General features: G+C 43.6%; 1 pseudogene; it reads right to left on the reverse strand.

Annotated features, from left to right (window-relative positions):
* Positions 1–4,209: 4,209 nt before the first annotated feature.
* LOC142588666 (histone H2B-like) lies at positions 4,210–4,534 on the reverse strand (annotated as a pseudogene).
* Between the last annotated feature and the right edge of the window lie 16,833 nt (positions 4,535–21,367).

The following is a 21,367-nucleotide window of genomic DNA, read 5'->3' on the forward strand; positions in this document are numbered from 1 at the left end:
TCGACGAAGATAGCCCCAGAAGGATGTCACGCCGCTCAGTTTTTATCGATTTGACGCACTCATTTGATAGCATAAATCACAATATCCTAATCTCTAAGCTTGAAGCAATTCTCATTTGCCGTCGTGTTCTTTCAATGCTAAAAAGCTACTTATGTAACAGAGTTCAACTTGTTTGTATTTCGAGTGCTTACTCCCGACAGCGAGTTACTAACATTGGTGTGCCCCAGGGCTCTATCCGGAGGCCACTTCTTTTTTTGGTTAAAAATAATGATTTAGCTAGTTGTCTATATTTCACAGAATGTATAATGTCCGCAGATGACCCCACTATTTTCAGCCTCCATGAAGTATCTCACCTCTCGTTAATAAATTAAATGCTGACTAGAAAATATCCTAAGGTGATGTAATTTTAACGCGTTATCTATTAATGCATTTCATTTATTAATTCACATCAGCTTGAACATGCCATGCATTCCACGCATCTGGTTTGGTCAACAGTTGATGTTCATCTCCCCTTGGTATTCTGCTTGATTGTAATTTGAAATATCACAATCAATCATATTGCTTACATAAAAAAGAAAATAGCTTTCGGTACACGCATTTAATTCAAAACACGGCCTTACTTCACACGTACCTCATTATTGTCACTTTTCCGGTTTTTCTCCATACTTACATTACTTATGGCATAATATGTTGCGAAAACACCTATACTACTCATACTGCGTCTCTCTAGACAGTTCAGAACTGAGCCATACGGATATTTACTTGCAGTCCAGGCCTTTCTAATGCCGAGGCCATATTACGCGAGAATACCATCGTTACCATTTGTGGACTCGCTAAATATTACCTAGGTATTTTTTCTAGTTTTGCGAATATTGAGCTACAATCGATCACATTTTTACCATCTAACCTGATAGTTCACAGTTGCACCAGATTTTCAGTGAATAACAATCTTCTTTTACCAAGAATCCACACTAACTATGGTAAACAGACCTTAGATTTCACTTCCATATGAAAATAGAACACTCTTTCATAATGACAAATGCCAGATCTTTGTCACAATATAAAAGGGAACTAAAATGCGTTTATAATTGACAGATGAGCGAGAAGGTTTACTGTATTCGGTTTTTGCTTGCTTTTCTAGCTTTTCTTGTTTTCCAGTTTTTTTCTTTTATTGTTGTAAATAAACTGGTGATATCTTTTTAATCCATAATTTTTCCAGCTAACATGAGATATGTTAAACTTTGTTTTTATTTGTAATCAATTCTGTATTTCGTTCTGTAACCATTCTTTCTTGTTGCTTGTGCGCTACCTTATTATATCCTACTGTTGCTTTGAGACGTTAGCTATCATAACTGCTCTCGTACAGGAGGTCTCGATACAGTCTTTGACTATGGGATGTCTTTCTGTATACTAAACACTTGTAAAATGACCCAACTTCCAAAAACAATTTCTCATTCTGATTCCTATCCCAATGTTGGCCAGTGTTTTTGATGCACTTTATCTCTCTTTATAACCTTTATACCACATTTCATTTGAGGAGGAATTCTAGATACAGCTTCGGAGTTCCTTCGTTGAGTTAGTATGCTTCTCCGCAGCTCGAAGGTGCCTGCAGAGTCGAATACATTCCACAGGTGTTTTAAGGTCAAAGAGCTGAGCATCAAATTCCACGAAGAATAATGTCAGCGCTCGAAGCTTTCCTTCAATTTTGAAGACAACAGAGGCAAGTATAATGACGCAGAAAACCTATGTTACTTTCTCCATGACATATAAAGCACCACTTCATAGAACACTTAACATAAACTGTCGAGGAATAAAAACATTCCGACGTTCCAAAGTTTAACGATAAAAAAACAAACGCAAGTTGCTTCGCGAGTACATGCTTGTTTTAAAATGAATGAAGTCCGAATAGACTACGTAGATCATTGGCGCGCGATAGAATATCAATCTTTTGAATGAAAATCTTTTTCGGGAATGTACGCTACCGTGAAGCCTAGCGAACACGGCGTTGCAGCCTTTTGAACGAGTAACTTTAACATTCAACGAGTCAGTTTATAGCTATTTTATAATAAAATGTGTGATGTTGGTAACCGTTCTATATTCTAGGGAAAGAAGCCATCAGAAGGACTGTACAGCTCCACACATCGACTAAAAGTCACAATTATTTATTTTCGTTATTTTTGACGCGAGCGATATGTATTTACGCCCTTACAGCTTCATAAGCAAAGTAGTTGATTTTACAACATGGGGCGCTTGTGTATTCTCAAATTTCTAATCTCGGAGATATAATATTGCGTTTTATCGACAGCTTCCTTGGACACCGGTTCCAAAGGAAGCCTTCAAAACATGTGCCTACATATATGGTTACTGAACACCCAGCCAGCGAGATAGCTCCGTATGGAAAACTAGACTAGAATTTTGCACTCGATTGCAGTTAGACAAAGTAGAAGTTTGGTTCTTGTTTACATTAGGCAGGAAAGTGCTCCACCTTGTAGTACGAGCTGAAGTTATTATTGCTAACGGCTGTTCGTCGGCTCATGAAGAAGGCGGGAAAGTTAAAGGGCCGTCTGCGGCGTGGAAATATTTCACATGAGCGCATTTGCGCTTGTTGGCGGCAGTGTGGCGGGAAATCTAAATAAAAAAAATGTAAGGTCCGAAGTCACAAAATGGTAAACATTGCTTCTGGGACATCCAAATTTTCGGTTATCCTCTCTTTGCAGGAAGCAAGCATCAGTGGCGACGTTAGCTTTATCACTGTGGGCATCAGAATGAGGCCCTGTATATGAGCAGGAAAATTCAATGAGAGGTATGGGGTGCTATGGTGTTATGTTAAGCACCATCTGTAATACAATTACAGACCTTCCTCCAGTTCGCTTTGTCTTCTACGAAATACGCAGTGAAACAACAAACAACAAATAAATAAGGTTCAACAATTTTACATTTGCGACCTCAGTTTAGCACCCATAGCTGGATTATCTATTAACACATCAAGAATGTATCCGAAGCGGGCCACTCGCTTCCTCACCTCTGAATAATAGACGTAAGGTCTCGACTAAAACAATCACCTATCCTGCCTTTGCTCGCGTCGCGACGTCCAATATCGCACCTAAGCCTGCTTCGTTATGTTTACTATCACACTTAATCCCTTTGCATGCTCGTGAAACCTCAGCGTATATTATCTCCTCACGTTAACATTAACCAAGCAAGAGCGTGTGCAAACCATTGCACATTATCTAGGAAGCGGAAGTTGAAATATAAAAACTTACGCGATCGCAAATTTCACACCTGTGTCAGCAACTTTCATGATAAATAATATAACTTCGGCCATATATATAAATAAAGATAAATTAAGCTACCCGATTTTACATATTATTCTGCACATTTCATTGTTTCTCAAACGAAGGACTATTGTAATACGTCATTTTTTACCCCTGTTTATCTCTTTGTTGTCTGATTTTCCGTGAAACTTTACATGCTGTAATTATCCTTTTCAAACAAGGTATGCGGTGTTTATACTCTATATTGACAGTATACGTATTTTATTGTATTTTCCTTGAAACCGCGCAGTAGCTCCACGACGCCATGCTTTGTAAGTGTACGGGGCAGCATGGGGGGTTTTTCAAGTTGTGTTCAGAGTTCTCCCGTTTCCTCTTCTTCTTAGTTGTAAGTGCAATAAACTTCAAATTTCAAACGCCGCAGCGGTGATGAAGTGATAAAGCGTCCGCCTCGTATGCGGGAGGCACTGGGTTCGAATTCTGGTGCTGCCGGAAACCCACCGGTTTTTACTAAGGCGGAGATGTTTCACGATCTGGCGCTTGCTTTTTTAAAGGGTCATCATTTTGAAAGGGGGGCCCATAGACATTCGGTAGAGCTACTGGATGCCTCTTGTCCCCCCAAGAGCCTTAGTGACACAGTTAAGCATCCGTCACTGCTGTGGGAGGCAGTCGAGTGCCGCCACCGGGTACCTACCGATCAAAATAGGTACCAGTGCGCTCCCGGCCTGGTGCTCGGCCGCTACAGAAATTTGAGACACCCACTCATTGGCAGTTGGTACCACTAGACTGCTTTATATACGAAATTCTTAAATATGATTCCGGCTCTGAGAACAGCCATCGAGTGTTGGCTGGGCGGACGAGTGTTCGGCCCCTTACTTGGAAATGGTGTATTTAGAGACGACCTTGGTTCCGCACGCCCACGCCTTGCAGTTCCAGCTCACCCTGCACGCAGCAGCAGACACAAGGCAGTATGAATTTCCCGGATCGTAATGGCGGAACCTTTCTTGTAGTGAATGGTGATACGCTAGAAGATGCCGTGACTGCGCGGTCGGACACTCGAAGATGTCGCTCACATTGCCATGAATGATGGACGTGGCCTTGCTGGAGACTACAGTGTCGGGGTGAACCTGCTTGAGCACCTTGTGCATGTAGATGGAGAAGCTCTTCTTCCTGCGGCACTTCTTCTCCTTCTCCGTAGCGGGCACGTTGTTCTGCGCCTTGCCGAACTTCCTGACGGTATTTGGACTCGGCTGTGTAGGCATGACGATGCGCCTAGACGGATAGATGGTGCAGACGATTGCCCTCGGCGATCGCATAGAATCTCAAACAAACTTCAAAAGGAATTCTGCGATAAGTAATCTATTCAGTTCACCTCAATTTGCATGCCTCATTCCTAGATAATTCACTGCACAGACCTTCAGAGCATGTTTAATGCTACATTTCTGCATTTATTGTTTATTTCGTTTAATTTTATTGTTCATTATAACGTGATGTAAATTTGATACCTCTAATGTTCGCCTAGAACAGATGTTTTACCCTCTCTATTTATCTTGAACGCACATGTACTTTTTCAGAGAACTGTTTTTCTTTTATCTCAGTTTTTTGCCATAACTGTTGTAATCTCAGATTATTCTGAAACTGCCTGTTCTGCGATTGTCTGATGTTTGGATGTCTATATGCTCCCGCCGCCCTGTGTTTATGTAATTCCTTTAGGGCCCTTAAGTAGGATACAAAGATAAGAACTGCAGAGTTTTTAGACCTTGCAGAATAACAACCCAGTTTAGAGCGAAGACGTCTTTTATCCTGGAGTTGCAATATGAATTTCCCTTGTATGCAAATAAATCACAGATTTAAAAATGATTCCTCTTTATGAGCAGAAATCCATTGAGGCGCTTAGTAAAGAAATTTTACAACAGCAGTAATTCAGTAACACGGATTTTTATTTGCGATATTACTGACTGCAATATCCCCCCCTTCGGATTTTCACTACATGTAACCTTGTTGTAGGTTACAGTTCCGCCCGGGACGCATGTTAGAGGACGTGGTATTCCTAAAACGCGTGTAACTCTCTGGATAGCCTGCATACATTAGTTACCGGTAAGGCTTGTAAATTGTGCATAGGCTTTAAATTCGTGTACATAGTATCTATAACGTGTCTCTACACTTAAACAAATGTAAACAATGTGCATCTTGTAGATCATCAAGCACATGGCAGAAACGTACAAAATAAAGAGATTAATGGTAAAAAAGCTAAACAAATGAGAGTCCAGTATTTATTTATAACGATTTTATTTTCAGCTGGATAATTAAAATTTCTTCACAGATTCCAATGAACATGACACCTGTTTAAACTAAACATGCCCCTATCACAATATAGGGTTATCTCACGCTATTGGAAATCATAGCTGATAACGCCAATATGAAACTTTCGAACATTTGGTCAAACTTAAAGCAAGTGCCGCATTTATATGACAAGTATTTACCTCTGGAGTAATATTTGCCATAGCGTTGCCCCCATTTTCGCTAAATTTATTCCTAGCGGCTTTTGTTGTTCCGTCAGCAAAATAGACAATATTGTGCCCACCCGTAAAACACTCATAACGCTCGGGAGCGCCTGGATACGTATTTATTGTTGAAGCCACAGTAGACCCACCCACTTTGAAATTTGACTGAGCATTACCGGAGCCTTACTTTTACCAGCCAGAAACAAGGTCACTCTTCAGTTCACAGGAAAGAGCGGGCAAATGTTGTATCACGCAGAGAAACATTTTAAGGGCCCAAATTCGTGAATTATTTGTAACGCTCTTTACTAAACAAGTAACGGTAAACCATACGGGCACATTTCACTTCCGATGACAATCATTTCTACTAAATATCATGTCCGTTGAACGCGGAGTTTTTTTCGCGCGTTCGGAAACAGCTGAGAATGGCGGCGTGACATTTGGAAACATTTTATTTGATATGTTTTTGCTAAAGATGTAGGCGATACTCACCCATTTACCTACGGTAACAGATTTTTCATAATAGTCGATTTATTGAGGCCGCGCTTGATCTTGGTAGCATATGCAGGTATTTCCTGGCTGCTGGCTAAATTTTCCGCCCCTCTTAAAACATAGTGATACATTTTTGAGGCCCTTGCATGCATAGTAAAGAAATATTAACAATGTACATTGTTTAGTTGACCGAGGACACTGAAGAAACCAATTGAAAATGTAGTATGACGCATAAGAATGAAAAGAAAACGAGGGTTCAGTAATTCTTTGAAAAACTTCTATTTATTGAAGGAATAGCAAAGTTTCCAAACATTACACTTCACCTTCCCACTATTTTCACTGATTTTGAGCTTGTCGTGTTCAGCAGTTGCTTATCGACCATTGAGAAATATAGCTAGTAACGGCAGTATGACACTCTGCAACGCTTGAATAGGTAACTTTCTACAAAGGTTGTATTGACCCGCCGTGGTTGCTCACTGGCTATGGTGTTAGGCTGCTGAGCACGAGGTTGCGGGATCGAATCCCGGCCACGGCGGCCGCATTTCGATGCGGGCGCAATGAGAAAACACCCGTGTACTTAGATTTAGGTGCACGTTAAAGAACCCCAGGTGGTCAAAATTTCCGGAGTCCTCCACTACGGCGTGCCTCATAATCAGAAAGTGGTTTTGGCAAGTAAAACCCCATATATTATTAAAGGTTGTATTGGGCTTCAGTGGCGAAACAATAAGCATTCATTTTGCACAACATGCTTCCTACTTGAATGAAACAGAAGCTTCGTGCTTAGCACAGTTAACTGAGGAAAATGGCATGCACCAACGATGTGCTGTATGTAATTTAACATATAAAAATGGGGTGAAGGTATTGATAAAATAATTTTTAACGGACAATTGTCCTTGACACCAGAAAATTTTGGCACACGTCACCTATGAACTGGCCCTTGTACATTCAAAATAATAAATTTCTGCCAGTTATCATCCGGCCACAGAAAAGAACAATAATTTTAAGCGTTTTATATGATGCATGTATAAGGGCCAAAAGCGACGGCTTAGCAATTTTGATTTGCCTCATAAGATTTCTGGAATTTATGGCACTTAACACCTAACAGGCCCCACATTTCCTATAAACGTAGACTTCGTGATTCCTCAAATTCTTCTTATAAAACCCTAAAAAACTTTCATATAGTGTTGTAAGTGGTGATCATCGAAATAACCGCTTTAATGTAAAAAAAGAACTTTACATTGCCACCAACATAGGCCTCCAAGCTCGCAATTATAATTAAAGCACTTTCTATGCCTTTTTGAAGAATTCCGTGCGTCTTCTCGGTCGGTGTCTCGTCGACTAAAGTGGGCACACCTTTCAGACAGGAATAAATTGGGTCTTTGCAATCCTCTGTAGCACCACGAGGTGGCTTTCACAACCATTGAGGTAAACGTGTTGCCGGTCAGGCAGGGTGGTCAGCATTCGCACCGATCGTTGTGCGTGCGCTATCTTTTCAGAACGTGACAAGAGATAAAATCGGTGAGTTGGGTGCGGCAGAAAACACCCGTGCCACAGGACTCATCAAGAATGTCGTCCGTGGGCAGGCTGGAAGCTTTCGACACAAGCACAAGTGAGCGTGTTTTGCTTTACTGCGCTGCGAACGATGTGGCCGAGGATAAAAGGAAGGCGGTATTTCTGACGAGCTGCGGAGCACCAACGTACTGGCTGCTACGGAATGTACTATCGCCTAAAACGCTGAGTAATGCGACACTCGCTGCTATCTTTGTGACCCTCGGCACACGCTTCAGGGACAACATTTCCGAAGTAGTCGCAAGTTTAAAGTTTATTTCGAGGAAAAGGCAGGAAGGCCGAGCCTTCAGTAACTACTTAGCTGCACTTAACAAGGTAGTAAATGATTGCAACTTTGGCGCAGTGTGTGAGCGGATGAAGCGCGATCGGATTTTCTGTAGAATTAATGACTCCGGAATTCAGAACCGCCTGTTGGAAAGCCAAGAATTGGACCTGCAAACTGCAAAAAAAAAAAAAACCTTGCCATGGCAATAGGAGCCGCGAAAAAAGACTCGCACATGCAATGCAGCTCGTGCATTTCTACGGATCTGGTACGGTCTATAAACTTCGTGGAATGGCCATCAAAGGAGGTGATGGAATAAAAGTGCACGTGGTGCAGCGGGTAGCACCAGACGTCGCGCTGCCAGCACCGAAACACCGTCTACTTCAAGTGGGGTCAGCAGGGCCACCTAGCAAGGGTATGCAACGCACCTGCAACCAACCGAACGATTGGGGCATGCTCCCGCTCCATGCACAACATAAATAACCTTCCCAAAACAGAGCCTAGACAAGGTGAGGAATACACCTTGTGGTCTCTGCCTGCTGTCGAACCGGAACCAATAACTATTGAAGCTCTTGTCAACAGCGTGCCACTAGTGACGGAACTGGAAACCGGGGCCAGTGTTTCGACAATAAGCGACGCGAAATTTAACGTCCTTTTTCCAGGGGAGCCGTTGGTAGATACTGACGTGCGGCTCAAAAGGCATTCTGGGGAGCTGTCGGCCATGTTGGGAATAGTGAAGGTGGACATGCAGGAGGCAAGGTTGCCATTGTTAGTTGTGAGCGGAACGTGCCCGACACATTTCGGAACGAACTGGATGAAAGCGTAGGACATTACCATATCGAAACCTTTAGAGGTGAAAACAATCGCCACTGTTGCTGGCTTTGTCAAACAACTCAGCGACGATGTACAGATAGCCTTCGTACGATGTTGAAGGTGCTGTCCAGGATTATGCTACGAGTGGAAGGAAGGCCAAAATACTACAAGGCGCGACCCGTGCCGTTTACACTTGGTGACAGGTATATTGAAGAGTTGCAGCGGTCGCAGCGCGAAGACATTATATGCCCTGCAGAAACGTCGAAATGAGCCGCGACAGTAGTTCTTCTGGTAACGCAAGATGGTAGACTACGCGTGTGCGGTGATCTTAAAGTCACTATCAACTCAGTGACAGTAACTGAAAGTTACCCCATTCCCAAAATCGAAGAATGGTTCGCCAAACTGTAGACGGAAGGAAGTTCACGAAATTTGACTTAAAGGAGGCTTACCAACAGATAAGGCTGTATGTCCACACGCAGGAGCTGCTAACCATCAACACTGCGAAAGGGTTTTTCAATTAACAACGCTTCCGTTCTGCGCCGTTTCGGCGCCAGCTTCTTCCAGTGGGAAATTGAGAACTTGCTGGGTGACCTCCCACACGTCGCTGTCAACTTCGACGATATCATCTTGACGAGAACCAATGACGAGGACCACTGGACAAACGTGAGCAAAGTACTCAAGCGCCTACAAGATGCCGGCTTGCGCTTGAAGATAGCGAAGCGTGAATTCATGAAAGACCACGTCGAATACCTGGGTCGCGTCATTACTGCAGAGGGCCTCCATACCAGACCCAGGAACGTTGAAGCCATCCTATCGGCATCAACGCCACAGGACGTGAAAACTTTACAGAGCCACATGGGGCTGATCAACATTCGCCGGAATTTCAGTCCTCGTTTGTCGGCAGTGCTCAATCCTTTGAATGGTCTTTTGGTACCAGGAACACTGTGGATTTGGACGTCACTTCAAGAGGAGGCCGTCGACGACAGTAAGAAGCTCTTAGCATCTACGGAAACATTGGCGCACTTCGACCCGAAGAAAACTACAGTGCTAGTCACAGATCCGTCGCCATACGGCCTCGGCGCGGTTCTACCACAGCGGGAAGCGTCGGGAGAAAAGCGGTCCATTATCTTCGCGTCCAGAAGCCTCGCCACAACTGAGCGAAACTAGAAACAGCTCGATAAGGAAGCCTTGGTAGTGGCGCTCGGAATAATACGTGTCAAACAGTACCTTTGGGGGCGGCCATTCGAAATGGCAAACGATCAGAAGCCAGTTTTGGGGATTCTCACGTGAAATAAGCTGATTCCAGAGTTTTGCTCACCTCGAATACTCCACTGGGCACTCTTCCTGTGGGGCTATGATTACGTGTTGAAGTAAAAACCTGGTGGCCAGATACCGCACGCCGATGCACTGAGCTTGCTTCCGCTTTCAACAGCTGATTTGTACGTTCAGAACCCACTGGAGATCTTTATTCTCCAAGGGTGTTACCCCAGAGCCTTGTCAGCGCAAGCTATTTCAGCCTCTACGAGCAAAGACTCATGGCTATCACGTAGAGTAATCCCCGGGAACACCGTGGAAAGAGTACGCCACTCATCTTTGTGAACTGAATGTTCAGAGCGACTGCATTCTTCTAGGAAGCAGGGCGGTTGTGCCCGCGTCCTTGCAAGTCGACGTAATACGACTGCTACTTGAAGTGCATCCAGGAATAGTGAAAACGAAGGCAGTGGCCCGTAGCCATGTCTGGTGGCCAGTAATGGAAGATGACGTCACGGCAGCGGTACAAGCGTGCCGCAACTGCGGAGAAAATCAGCGATCACAGAGACGGTCACCGATCAAACCATGGCCGTTCCCTGAGAGGCCATGGTTCCGGATTCATGTACACTATGCCGGACCAATGAAGAATGCTTACTTATTCATAGCAGTCGACGCATACTCGTAGTGGATAGAAGTGTTCCCTGTATCCAACCCATCGGCTGCAGCCACCACTGGCTGCCTGCGAAAAATGGTCGCTGCGCAAGGCCTCCCTGATGTAGTCGTCTCCTACAATGGCTCAGCGTTTGCGAGTGAAGAATACATCTTCTTGCGTAGAGACGTCATCCGATTAATTCTTGTACCACCCTATCACCAATTCTCTAACGGAGCAGCAGAGCGTGTGGTACAGACCATTAAGCACAAACTAAAGAAAGTGGAGGTACAGGAGTTAGTATTCAGAGACCTGGAGTGACAAGAATTGGGGAAAAGAGTTAATGAAGAATACCTAAGAAACTTGCGACTCGCTGATGGTATTACCTTGCTTAGTAACTCAGGAGGCCAATTGCAATGCATGCTTACTTACCTGGAGAGGGAAAGCAGAAGATTGGATCTAAAAATTGATCTGCAGAAAACTAAAGTAATGTTTTACAGACTCGGAAAAGAACAGTAGTTTACGATAGGTAGCGAGGCACTGGAAGGGGTTAGGGAATAGATCTACTTAGGGCAGGTAGTGACCGGGGATCCGGATCATGAGGCTGAAATAATCAGAAGAATTAGAATGGGCTCGGGTGCGTTTGGCAGGTATTCTCATATCATGAACAGCAGGTTGCGATTATCCCTCAAGAGAAAAGTGTATAACGGCTGTGTCTTACCAGTAACACGTACTGGGCAGAAACCTGGAGGCTTACGAAGGGGTTATACTTAAATTGAGGACAACGCAACGAGTAATGGAAAGGAGAATTATGGGTGTAACGTTAAGGGATAAGAAAAGAGCAGAGTGGGTGAGGGAACAAACGCGAGGTTACTACATCTTAGTTGAAATCTAGAAAAAGAAATGGGGGGCATTGGCAGGATATTTAATGAGGAGGGAAGATAACCGATGGTCATTAAGGGTTACGGACTGGATTCCAAGGGAAGGAAAGCGTAGCAGGGGGCAGCAGAAAGTTAGTTGGTCGGACAAGATTAAGAAGTTTGCAGTGACGACATGGCCACAATTAGCACATGACCGGGGTAGTTGTTGAAGTATGGGAGAGGCCTTTGCCCTGCAGTGGGCTTAACCATGCTGATGATGATGAAAGAAAGCGGAATCCAGGGATGATTTGAACTTGCAGATAGCCAGAATTTTGCTCGCATACCGGACAACGCCTCATGAAGTAACCGGGTGCAGCCCCGCTGAGCTTCTCATGGGCCGGAAATTTATAACGGCGGTGGATTTACTGCGGCCTGATTTACGGACCGCAGTGATGTCCCAACAGATTTCTTGGCGTCTGCGAGTAAATAGAGGATCGGCAGGAACCGTACCCAGTGCACCAGGAACGACTGTCTTCGCTCCCAATTTTCATCCTGGTCCTGCCCGGGTGCCGGCAACGGGGAAAGCGGCCAAAAGTTTTGTGGCGGTGCTAAGACTACCAGATGGCCGCCAGTGGACAAGGCAGCACGATCATGTGTGGGTGGTACCGTGGCAGCCTTAGCTGTCAGAATATCCTGGGGGGCACCAGACAAACCATCCGGACGTTCCCAGCCCGGAGCTGGGTGTGCCTTTGGACACTGGGGGTGCTGCAGTGGCCGACGCCCCAGCAGGCGCCACGAGCATCACTGGAACCACGGGTGTTTTGTCTTGTGAATTGCATGGCACATGTGTCCCCAGTGATGCGGTCAGTTGTACCAGTGTCCTAAAGGACCCCCGAAGCCAGGGGTCTCCTCAGACTCCCCTTCGCCGCAGCTCACGCGTGCGATAACGAGTCATGCGATATGTGCCCCAGTAACCAAGCTGAACTCCGTGTATGCGTATTATGGTGCTTTTCCGTTTTTTGTGCTTGTGTTTCTGCGTTTTTTAAAGGAGGAAGGAATGTTATGTTGTTGCTTCGGGCCTGCGCAATTTGCTGTAGCGCCACGAATGGCGCTTCTACAACCTTTCAAGTGAACGTGCTGCCGGCCGGTTAGGCTAGTCAGCATTCGCACCAAGCCTCGTGGTTGCGCTATCTGGGCAGAACATGACAAGCGGGCACTCCTGCTGAGAGTGCAAGTCGGCTACTACTAGACTGCATCTCACCAGCACCGACTGGGCAGGACCTGCAACATGTCGCTCGTATGTCGCTTGGCAGCGACATAGGAGCGACATTTAACGCTCAAAACTCGCTGGTACCGCCACCAGCAGGGCCGGCCTACACACACCACTGCGGAACTGATGTGTGTCACCTACCACCAAAGCGAAGGCTTCATGGCAGTCCTCTACTTCCTGAAGCACCCCTCGCTGTCCAGCAGACTCTAAGGGCCTGCTGCCACCCACTGCTCGTTCCACCAAGGGATTCAAACTTTCCCATCTCAAATTTCCAGATTATTTTGTCTTCTTTCTTCCCACTCCCTCTACTCCCAGACGCAGAGGTGTGCTCTCATTAGGGCCGCAGGATTACGTCTGTTTGTCACCTCAACCGCTCTCCTATTCTAACGGTTCGAGGTCGTGTTGCTTGCTGAAACGCGCGGCTCGTCTCTTGTCGAGATGTGCGAAATGTAGTTTTGTTCCATGTGTAATAAACGTTTCAATGTCTCCCCATACATGGAGACCTATACTGTGACTACTTTCACTTTTTTATGGCACTTAACGGCCACACCTTTCGTGGTATGCTTTTTAGGCTAAGAAATTAGGCAGTCCTAATTTTTTGTCCTTTGATGGAGTGAGCTCCGCTCCCGGAGAAACTTGTGTGGGCTCACTGAGCTCGCCGCCATCGCTGATGAAATATCACCGCCTAAGCAGAGCGGAGTAATTGCAGTTTTTCTGTGACGGGCTATTCGCGCAGCAACTTTTGCTGTCGGCCTACTTGTTATAACAATACAAGAGGACGATGAAAGAAGCGACACAAACAAGAATACTAGTGCGCTTCTTTGTGAATTTTCTTAGTCCCCGTGCTATTTGGCGCCTCGCCATCCTTCTGGGTGCGTAGCTCGACGACGGGTGCGAGCAGGCTTGCTCGCGTGAGGTGACCTCTGCGACTGTTGCTTTTTCGTCGGATAGTTGTCCTGAGGTAACGACCATGATTGCGTTCTTTCTCGCGTCAGCTGTGTACTTCCTGCAGTAGCCAAACACACGCAGTGCAATTGAAGTTAACATCTGATAAAATCTAAAGCAAAACGAAACAAACATTTACAGTTAAAAAAAAGCTACATACTTCATGGACGTGCTAAAACTCGTTCAAAAGCACCTCTACGTGATATTTTATCAAAGCACAAGTAATGTGAAAGATGTGATCTTCATAGACTTGATGGCTTACGCAATTCAGTGATGCGCGAAGCTGCGTAGGTATTTGAATATGGTCAGAAAGCTACTCAGTCGCTCAGTCTGCTTCGGTTATTTGTGTGTAATTTTTTATTGACGTAGCAATTATACTCACGCTCGAGGCGCATTCACACCATCGGTTACATCGTCGTTATGTTCCCCTATGAATGGCGCATGAGCGACCCGCACGCGAAGCTGTAGAGGCTCTTCAGAGATGTGCAAGGCGTTTCGCTGCAGTGAACGACAAAGTGAAGTGGACGCACAGTCAACGCTCGGAAGCGGCGTCGTTCGGAAGCTACCTGCGATTCACCGAACAAGGCGGGTCGATGTAGTTCAAGCAAAGAAGCGCTGCTCGGTCGCTGGCCCTAACATATTCTTTCACGAATGCTCGCAGCGCCATACTGCGAACCGGTTCAATACAGAGGCCGCTTCGTCGTGTCTTGGTGCAACCTCTCAGGGGACGGCTGGATATCTGGCGGTGATTGCGATGGGCATACTTGACTGATGTCTGTTGCTTGTATCGGTCATTGCTGGTCATTGCTGGTCGGCTTCTCTTGCACCTCATGGTTATGCAATTGAACTTCTCTTGCACCCTAGACTGACCAACGTCTTCAGGTTTCTGTGGCACTGGTACCGTCCGGTATGGAGAGTCAATCCCAATAAAAAATCCCAAATTCATTCAGAAAAAAACGTCAGAAGGCAGCACTTCACTATAAAGTGATCACGGAAGTACGGCAGTTTGGTCGCGGTGGCATTCTGTACTATTCGACAGACCAGGCCTCAACAGTTACCTTCTGAAATGTGCAACGTTTTCCTCACACCTGATGAGCTCCTTTAATCCTGCTCACTTAGCCTATGGTAAAGGATTAGTTCATGGTGGAGACTCGAGCGTTTCCATTTCAGAGACTTTAGAAGTGTTCCTTCTGTCCGGAGCCGTGTCCGTATCTCGTTACTCTCGCTTATCTGAGAACAACGAAATCCTCACAAAACCAGTCATCCTTGCTTTCGCTGTAGCAACTCGTACGGCAGACATCAAAGCATGGCCACTCACTTACTGAGTTAAATCGTTAACTGATCGCCCCTTTCAGTGAAATAAGTTTCGCCACTATAGGCATAGTGTGCTGATCGGTTCCCGCTTCTCGTAAACGTGGAGAAAACCAGGATTTATTACACTTGTTAATTTCAGGAAGAACAGTGTTTTCTCTGTACTGGTTCTCACTTAGCTGACCGAACTAACTGCTCTAAAGCAGCCCAAGAATTACAAATTATAAAAATAATTCAGTAAAAAGATGCTCAAGACGGGAAGCCCGTTCTATCATTGCTGAGCGATGTCCCGGTTGGTGGGTTTCCTGGCTTTAATGTCGCGGATGGTGACTGTTGGCTTTCTGATGTGATAGCTTCGGCAACAGTGAAGGCAATGAAAAATCTGTGATCCTATCGGGCTCATGCGCACAAGTTGTTACCCCAGAAATGACTAGAGTCCTTCAGGTGGTTGCTCGCCGAACCATGGCCCCTAAACTTCCGATGTCTTCAGATACAAATGAAGCAGAAACACCGAATGGAGGCCCCTTTAAAATTTGGCATAAAGAGACCTGTCCTGTGTATTATGCACAACAGGAATCAAATTAGAGCTCAGAGTGTGGCTCGCAAGAGACACGCTTGGGGTTTGACTCCCGTGCTGTTATACGCTGCGCATTTCCAGCAGCGCAGGGATCTACAATGACATATAAGTTGAAGACGAAAAAGTGACAGAAGGAGAATATTTCAAAATAACACTATTGAAGGACAGCGTCCTAGACAGGGCCCTTTCTGCTGCTGGACTTAGATCAGCATAGATAGGATAAAAATATAACTGTGCAATTGTCGCTCCATTTATTCCAATTCTATTGGAACCAACACTCACCTGATATGATTGCAATGCAAGAAACGCGGTTATAAGCAGAACAGGCAATTCATAAAGCCTTTATCGTACATATAGTTTAGACCGTCCGTCTAGTGGTGACAACTTAACTATCTTCATATCTTCAAAAATTGATGACCCCGGTAAAATGGCTTACAATCTTCCAGAAAGGGAAATTCTAGCTAGAAACCTTTCTATTCAAGGGCGAATTCCAGTGCTATTCGTTAATGTTTATTTCCCCGGAGGCATTATAAATAGTAGTGTTATTGATACTGTATGGAGTCCAGCAGAAAAGAAATCACGGTTGCCGGAGACTGACTTCCATCACACTTCCGGGTGATTCAAGACCGATTATAGAACTAAGCGTTGGTGAGAGTGGGCTGCTAACAATAATTTATCATGCATAAATGTAAGAACCCCCACATTCCTTTGTAGTCAGTCCCCTTCCACAGTACATGTCACTTTTGCCAGTTATGATTTGTCTATCTCCACATGATCTGCTTTTAACTCTGGCACATGTAGTGACAATGTTCGCATACTTTTTAACCTCCTATGTCAATTGAATCAAATTACTATGCATTCAAATACTTTGTTATATTACAGAAAATTGAACAGTGTCTTACACACGACTTTATCAATTCAGCAATAGGATAATGAAGAACAAAATGCGATAAGCTTATTTTCTGTTACAAAGGTTCCGTAAAAAAGTCTAAATTCACTGCGCATTCCACTAAACCTGGGTATTACATCTATTGGTGGAATGCCGAGTGCTCACGCGATAACAGCATGAAAAAGTAGTTTTACAAGAACTACTTCATAACCACTATCTGAGCAATTGGAGAGGCTATGTGTTCGCGGCAGCAACATTTAAAAGAACCTTTGCATATGCGAAAGAAAACTGACTGAAAACTTTATTCCTTAGAAATAAAATAGGTCTTTCCAGGACAAATAAACGTTCCTCCTGTGTTCCAACACCAGGCTAGTCGGGAAATTACTGGAAGATATTGCTAAAGGTCTAGAATGTCTCTTTAAGTCGAGTTTTTCCTATGACAATGCGCCGCCTTCTCATAGTGAAGTCTTAAGTCTTCGACGAAGTTACGGTTTCGGAGCTGAAAAATGTACTAAGCCAGCTGCATAAGTGAGCGCCAGGCCCCAATGGCATTACCGCGACAATAATAAAAGACTTTCATTAAGGTATCGTTGCACGCTTTACTTACCATAGTAAACAATTCCATTAAAAATCGTGGTTTCCTCCTAATAACCATTCCAAAAGTAACGATTCCTAAAGAACAAGGTTACAGTTATGTTTTAGTTAACATTACGCCAATATCTCTTAGATGCAATTTAGTAATACTTATCCAAAGAAAGTTACACGAGCGTATATATTATTGGCTTATATAGAACATAATTTTGAGCCCATGCCGAATTGGCTGCCGACTTGGGCGCTCGATTTGGTGGGCCCATGTCGATCTAGCAAGTGGTATTCAACTTCTTCGCTGTCAGAAAAAAAATATGCAGCGTGAGTCACTTTGGATATTACGAAGGAGCATGAAAGTGTAGAACAAGTAAGCCCTATAAACACGCTTTATAAGGCAGGTCTGCGAAATTATTTTGTCGCGTGGGCTTATGAATTTTTCAACGGTAGGGAATTTTACGGCTCTCTAAGTAGATCGTCTTCATTAACCTATCAGCAGTCAAGAAGTCTACCAAAAGGATCAGTCATATCACCATCGTTGTTTAATGTTTTACTGAATACAGTACCTTTGCCACAGGATGTGTATGTACATTTCGACGACATAACACTTTTTACTGCATCAGTGGATTTACATGCTTTCTGCAGTGCATTCGAAGCCGGTAGTAATTGTGGCTTGGTGGCATCTAACTCTCTATTAATATCAGAAAAAGCGCCGTCCTAATTTTCCCTCAAAGCGTTCCTGTGCAAACTTTCATTCTTTATCGATAAGAAAATATCTCACAGGCGAATTCACCTAAGTATTCGCGTGTAATTTACAACGAAAAGATTAATATGGAAGTACTTCTATAAAAAATACCTCAAAAGGAGCATGCGCAGTAGGAATGCTGCGCAGCCTTAGCAGCAGTCGATCAGGGTGGCGCCGGCTTGCCCTCATTAGGACATATTGCATCTATGTTCGCTCAATAATAGAGTTCGGCTGCGTTTTGTTTTTTGGTGGACCTGCACAGAAAACCCGGCCTCTGGTTCTAATAAAACGAGACGCATTATGGTTACGTCGTGGGCTTTCTAAGTTTGTCGCTAATGATATATCCAGAAGCACGCCTGCCTTCTCATGACATTTCATATACTAACTGTATGCATATGCATACACCCCCACAGGGAAGTCACCATATGTTATCATTGATGAATCGGCCTAATTTTTCCATTATCAGTGGTATCGTTCCCGTCGCCCTCAAGTTGTCTTCGTACAAAAACAATTCGTTCCAATAAATGTAGTAGGTGGTCTCACTAAATTCCTCTGTTCGAGTCGATGAAATTGAATTTGATGATAGTTTTCCAAACAATGCCAAACGTTTTCGCTATCAATATCAGAATAGTATTTTGGAATACCACCTTGTCCACGTGGATAAAATGACTTATAGCAACTGACGCTTCCCTCTGTGAAGAAAAGGCAAGTGTGTCTGTTGTATCACCAAATATAAATTGGTATTTTTCTATTGGGCTACATGACTTCACGCCTATATTTCAGGCAGAATTACTGGCAATTCTCTAAGCTTTATGCAAATTACCAACATCTCTGTCATCAGTCGTAATCATAACTTGTTGCCTGCCTGCCTCTCTTTCACTACCCACATCGAAATAGACAAATTCATTCGAAACATTGTATTCTCTTCTCCCAAGACACTTCCGTGTCATTTTGTTAGTGCGAGTGCCAGGCCACAAAGGTTAAGCATTAAAATGCGCTCTTAGTAGCATCCCACGATCGTCCTATAATTCCCATTGTACCTACGTAAGCTTTCATCAGTGCGGCGAGATTCAGAAATTGTACTACTGCAAGTAACTTAGCCCAATAATAATAATAATAATAATAATAATAATAATAATAATAATAATAATAATAATAATAATAATAATAATAATAATAATAATATCCTTGATTTCATGAAAATACTACACATTCAATAACCGCTCAGCCCGATCCATGGAGGCTTGTCGCGCTGTGCTGGGCAGTCAGCGACAAGTACTAAAAAAATAAAATAAAGCAAGGTTACCAAGCTATAAGCTGAAGCAATTTACAACAAAAAGCAAACTTCAACGAAAAAGGAGGCTACAACACAAAAGCAAAGTACCAAAAACAAAACGTTAGCTACGAGCAAACGCAAGCTAAAAAGACACAAAGTGAAAGAGGCAAGAATACACACCAATCTAGACCAAATGAAACTAATGGAAACTATAGGACGGGCTCTAATGAATGACAACTAAACAGAAGAATAATTAGCCTTGAGGTAAAGTTTGAGTGTCCGTTTTGATGAGATAGAGTACAGTTCAGTGGGCAAAGAATAAAAACGTTAGGAACATAATATTTTCTGGTATAACGACCAAAACGGTTATAACACCGCGGGGTAGTGAACGTATTATGGTGTCTCGGTGGTCTGGTAGGAATCAACGGAAAAAAAAATCACTGTTCCAAAAATGTTTTATCACCACAGTTTGAAAAAAATATTGCTTCAAATGAGGGTAACTGCAAAAAGGAAAATAGATTATTATTAGGAGGAATAGTCTCATTGTATGCAACGTCGCGAAGAACAGATTTCCGAATAGAATTCAATTTTTGGCGCCATGTAAATGAACAGTGATAAAATATGGTAATTCCGTATCGAAGATAGCTGTACACAAGTGCGTGAATAACGACTTTCCGGACAGAAAACGGGAACAAGTATCTAGAGTTATACAGAAGACAGGATACTGAACGTAGCTTTTGGCTAATACCTGTAATATAACTGTTCCATGTCATATGAGAATCAAACATGATGCCTAAATATTTTACATTAGTTGCGAACTCTAATGGTATGCATTTGCAGTTTATACAATTAGAGTCGTGAACAAAAAAATGGCACAGGACGATCAACTTTTTATGGGGATTATGAAAGCAAACTAGTTTTGTCTGTTGTCTATTAATTCCAATTCCGTTACTTGTACACCAATCCATTACAGACGTGGCATCTGCTTGAAGGTTATACACGCATGTATTAAATGATGCATGAGTTGATAAAAGGACAGTGTCGTCGGCGTACTGGAATATGCGGCATTTTGATACAAATTGAGGCAAATCATTGACGTATAGGTTAAATAAAAGTGGAGACAAAACAGACCTCTGGGGAACACCTGATTTTAACATTATTTTTGTACTGGAATACTCACCCATGCGCACCACCTGAGAGCGATTGCTAAAATAACCAGACAATAACTTTATAAATGGGCCCCTGAAGCCAATTCTTTCTAGCTTATCAAGAAGTAATGTGTGAGTAACGGAATCGAAAGCCTTACTTGCATCTAAAGAAAGGAGCACATACGAATTCATTATTATCAAACGCTGAATAGATAGCGTCCGTAAATTCGTCTAGCAGTGAAATGGTGCTTTTTCCCTGGATGAAACCAAACTCTGCTTGTGACAGAACATTATTTTTATTCAGGAAATCGGTCATCGTTACGAGCAGGTGTTTTTCAATTATTTACTGATTTCAGGCAGAATGGAAATCGGTCTGTAGTTCTCTACTTTGCTATGAGAACCACTCTTATAGAGCGGCTTAACCAGAGCCACTTTTAAATCGTCGGGAATAACGCAATGATCCATATACCCATTAATAATGAAGAGAAGGACGGATTCAAGCACAGAAAAATTACGTTGAATATCATGTATTGAGATACCGTCTATACCAGGTTTCTTAGGTCTAAAGCTAAATAAGATGCTGTGCAAGTCTCCTGCCGTAGCCGGTGGTAAAAATGCCGCTCGGACCGTATTAGGAACAGCGCTAGACGCATCTCGAGCAAAAGGCTGAAGATGTGAAGACAATATAGAAAACGAGTAATTAAATTCTTGAACGGCTGACGTAAGGTTGCTTAAATGTTTTGCGAATACATTTGCTAAAGGTTGATTGGTGTTTCGTCCGAATACTTCATTAATAGCTGAACATGTCTTTTTGGGGGATTGTTTGCTTTCATAAAAGGTCTTGGTGTAATACTGACGCCTTGCCGACCGAATCATGTCGTTTACCCTGTTCCGGAGCGATCTGTACAGATCTCTAAGGTGTGTAGTGTTTGGGCAACGCTTACAACGTGAC

Source organism: Dermacentor variabilis, chromosome 7 (genome assembly GCF_050947875.1).
Source record: "Dermacentor variabilis isolate Ectoservices chromosome 7, ASM5094787v1, whole genome shotgun sequence".
Taxonomy (NCBI): domain Eukaryota; kingdom Metazoa; phylum Arthropoda; class Arachnida; order Ixodida; family Ixodidae; genus Dermacentor; species Dermacentor variabilis.